Source organism: Chrysochloris asiatica, unplaced genomic scaffold (assembly GCF_000296735.1).
Source record: "Chrysochloris asiatica unplaced genomic scaffold, ChrAsi1.0 scaffold00084, whole genome shotgun sequence".
NCBI classification, from domain to species: Eukaryota; Metazoa; Chordata; class Mammalia; order Afrosoricida; family Chrysochloridae; genus Chrysochloris; species Chrysochloris asiatica.
Genome location: NW_006408602.1, coordinates 10,259,292 through 10,263,976, shown reverse-complemented (window position 1 = coordinate 10,263,976; position 4,685 = coordinate 10,259,292). Strand labels below are relative to the sequence as shown.

The 4,685-nt window shown below is 39.1% G+C and overlaps 1 non-coding gene across 1 annotated transcript; it reads left to right on the top strand.

The window, feature by feature from the left end:
* Positions 1-2,085: 2,085 nt before the first annotated feature.
* TRNAK-CUU lies at positions 2,086-2,158 on the top strand. Its single transcript has one exon. It is a non-coding gene; the product is annotated as a tRNA-Lys (tRNA).
* Positions 2,159-4,685: the final 2,527 nt, after the last annotated feature.

The following is a 4,685-nucleotide window of genomic DNA, read 5'->3' as shown; positions in this document are numbered from 1 at the left end:
GCCAGGTGGCATCATTGATGGACTCAAGTGTGGCAGCGGTGGTGAAGTTGGCCCAGGATCGAGCATTGTTTCGTTCTGCTGTGCATGGGGTCGCTATGAGTCGGTTCCGACTCGATGGCACCTGACAACAACAACAACAATTTGAACTCAAAGAATATTTCCAGTTAAAAGAATGAAGGTATTGAGCATATCAAATTGGGATTCCATACCTAGGTATCTATCTTAGAGAAATGAAAAAATATGTATCTACTCAAAGACTTTTAGGTGAATGTTCATAGCATCTATTCATGCTAGCTAGAAACTGAAAAGAAAAAGGAAAATGGAAATGTATATCAACTGGAAAATAGGAAAATCTAATAAGATATGCCTATACCATGTAACAAGGAGCTCTGATAGTGTAGTGGTTACGAGTCAGGATGCTAACCTGAAGTCCAACAGTTCAAAACTACCAGCTGTTCCATCACAGAAAGATGGGGCTTTCTGCTCCTGTGAAGATTTACAGCCACTACCACCATACAATAGAATGACTTGAGTCCTGGTGTGGCACTGTGGGATAATGCTCTGGACCACAAGGTCTTTTTGAACCACAAGATTGGCAGTTCAAATTCACCAACCGTTCCTTGGAAACTCTAAATAGGGTCGCTATGAGTCACAACTGACTTGACGACACTTAACAACAACAACAATACAATATAATGGTGTGCCTCTGTAGGATAAACGGTGGGCTACTAACTGAAATGTCAGTGGTTCAAACCCACCAGCCACTCCTTGGAGACCGTATACAGGTTCCCCATGGGTCCGAACCAACTCGACAGAACATAACAGCAGCAACTACAACAAATATAATGTCTACTATCAACAGTCAAATAACAGACTACTAATAAAATTACCTAGAGGGATGAACATCAAAAACATTGCTAAGTGAAAGATTCTATACCCAAAAAACGGTATGAATTCATTTAAATGAAATTTCTAGACAAGACAAGGCTATAGAAACAATGCTGATTAGTGCTTACCTGGTCCTGGATGCACAAGCAGGGACTGACTGAAAATGTCAGAACTTTTGGGGACAAGGGAAGCATTCTAAAATTTATTGTGATGAAAGTTGACAAATATAAATATGAACATGTATTAAAAGCATTGGATTATGCAATACACTTAGAATGAATGACTGAATTGTACAGTGTGGTGTGTAACATATTTCAAGAAATCAACAACAAAAAAATAATGCAGTGTCCACATTGGTGTTCTCTCTCTGTCTCTTTGTGTCTGTCTTTGTCTCTCTCGCCCTCTCATGATTATTTGCCTCAGGAACCCAGCCACCATGTTGTGAGGAAGCCCAGGACTGACAGTGAAATCAATCAGCCAAGAGTGAACACGCCTTCAGATGGTTCTAGCCCCAGGTGAGGCTTCAGACTTCATGAAACAGAAATAAGATGCTCCTACTGTGACTTATTTGAATTCCTGACACACAATAATCATGAGATAGTAAAGTTGTTGTTACTTTTAAGGCACAAAGTTTTGAAATAATTTGTTACATATTAATAGGTAACTAATATTGACAATAATGACATCATACAAATGAATATAAAATGATGACTATGACTAGTTATAAAATAAAAAGGTATGTGGAGCAGTAAGGAAATATAACTGAGGGATCATTTATTTCCCACAGCAAATTCACAAAAATTCAAGTAGTCAGGAAAGGCTAACAACTGCGGCATGCTTCATGAATGGACACTAAAAATGATCAATGAATAAATGTAAAATGACTGTATCACAGACAGTCTAGAAAAGTAACTACAGCATGACCCTGTTAGAAAGGACTCCAATATTGGTAGTCATACTCTACCAAATCAAGCTATGTGACTTTGAGCAACCAACCATGCTGAACCTCAATTTCCTTTTCTTAAAGTGGAACTTAAACACTACTTCCCTCATAGGAAGATTAAATGAGATGATACATATTAAACACTTAGCATAGAGTTTGACTTAATAAATATTGGTTATTTTTATTATTAAATGATTGGGGAGCCACCAATAACATGGCCCCAAATTATCTCTACTTATAAACTTGCCACAGGTGCCTGACTAGCTCAGTTGGTAAAGCATGAGACTCTTAATCTCAGGGTTGTAGGTTTGAGTCCCATGTTGGGTATGAAGTCTTTTGGACTCCTGGTGCAGCACTGTAGGATCAGCACTGAACTTCAAACCACAAGGTTGGCAGTTCAAACCCACCAGCTGCTCCTAGGAAACCCTATACAAGGTTGCTATGAGTTGGAACAGGACTCATCAACACTTAATAGCAACAATAAGCTTTCAATTTAAATATACCGTGGAGTCGGTTCCGACTCATAACGACCCTGCACAGGGTTTCCGAGGCTGTAAATCTTCACAGGAGCAGAAAGTCTCATCTCTCTCCCACGGAACAGCTGGTAGTTTCAAACTGCTGACCTTGTGGTTCACAACCTGATTCGTAACCATGGAAATAATGAGTTTCTTAAAGTCCTTGTGAATAACTTGACTTGAGAATTTCAAATACCTATCCTATAGGAGGAGTCCTGGTGTGACACTGGGACAATGCACTAGACCATAAGGTCAGTTTGAACCAGTAATTCAGCAGTTCAAATTCACCAGCTGCTCCTCATAAACCCTATATAGGGTAGATATGAGTCGGAACTGAGTCTAGGAAGACCATAGAAGAATTGATGCATTTGAGTTATAGTGTTGGAAAAGAATGTTCCAAGTACCATGGACTGCCAGGAGAACAAACAAATCTATGTTGGAAGAAGTACAGCCAGAATGTTCTTTAGAAGTCAGGACAGCCAGACGTTATCTCTCATAATTCAGACATTTTATCAGGAAGGACCAGTCTCTGGAGAAGGACATGATGCTTGGTAAAGTGGAGGGTCACAGAAAAAGAGGAAGTCCCCCAGTGAGGTGGATTGGCATAGTGGGATAATGCACTGGACTGCAGCAAGGGGATCAAGCGTAGCCACGATGGTGAGGTTGGTGCGGGATCCGGCAGTTTTTCATTCTGTTGTGTGTAAGGTTGCTATTAATAGGTACTGACTCAAAGGCATCTAACTACAACAACATCCTCTTTTCACATTTTATAACTTCTGAGCTTTTAGACAACAAGTCAAGAATCCAAAATGATCTAAAATATTGGGATGAAAGAAGAAAATGGACTTTTTTCTTCTATTAAAATGATTCTATTTTGTGGTCTAAGAAGCTCTTCAGTAATCCAACAAGAGTCATAACCACAGAGGACATCGTGAATCAGATTCATCTGGTGAAGACGTTTTCTGTTGTACTTCACTGAATGAGTTGAGGGGTGAACAAAAAGTGGAGTCAACTTCTAGAAAGGAACGTGAATGCCTTGGGGACTTTGCAGTTTAACTGCATCATTCTGCCACATCAGGAATATCAGCAAAGAATTGTCACCTGAGAAGAGTTATAAAATAAAGTACATCTTTCTAAGATCTAGTGTGGAGTCCTATCTGAATCTTACCTGTCTTTATATTCCTACAAATTTACACAATTCCTGGGTCATAAGATGCTCTCAATAAATGTGTGCTGAACTGAATTTAAGCATGAGGTCAGAGAATAGACACAAAACCTTTAGAAGAATACTCTGTAGAACCTTGAGCTTAAAGTGATGTTTCTTTCTCCCTTAAGCCCAATAAAGCCATTCTATACTGCCTTTTCCATTTTTTCTTTCCAGGCCTTTCCCCTTGGTAGGAATTTATATACATGTATTGATATATAAGGAGCTCTGGTAGCGTAGTGGTTACGAATCTGGCTGCGAACCTTAAGGTCAGCGGTTCGAAACTACCAGCTGCTCCGCGGGAGAAAGATGAGGCTTTCTACTCCCGTAAAGATTTACACCCTCGGAAACCCTGTACAGGGTCGCTATGGGTCGGAACCGACTCGATGGCACATAACAACAAACAACAACATTGATATATCTATATCTATATATATCGATATCTATATATATCGATATATCTATATCTATATCTATATATCGCATAGTAACTAAAAGTAAAATGTTTGGAGAGAGACTGCCTGAGTTCAAATCCCATTCTGCCACTTTGTTTATTGTGTTACCTTAAGCAAGATCACTTAACCTCTCTGTTCCTTCATCTGTAAAATGGAAATTACAGTTATTATGAGGGATAGTTTTATAAATAGGTTGGATTTGGCACATAGTAGGCAGTCAAAAAAAGGCAGTTGCAGTCATCTTCAACCAATCTAACATTGCTCTGGGCATGGCACTTAGTGCCTTGTACAAACTCCTTCCCTTTTCTGAGCTGCAGCCCAGAATGTTCTTTGCACTCACACACTCTGAGAATGGTGGCTGGAAATGGTTTTCTTTCTAACAGAGTTCTACAGAGTCTGGTGTATGAAGAATCACACTGATGATCCTTGAAAAGTCCAGCTGTAAACCAAAACACAGTCTCATTTTATTTCATGGGCAGACAGAATTATTTTCCTGCCAAATATTATTTTCTTGCCTTGTAAATGCCAAATATGTCCTAAAAATCAAACAAGGCCTTACTTTTTCTCAGTAAATTAGACAGTCATACCAAGCATCCCCAAAGCATCATTAGTCACATTTGGGAAGACCTCGTTTTTTTTTTTTGTACATTTTTAAATATGCATTTTAAAAGCTTGAAATG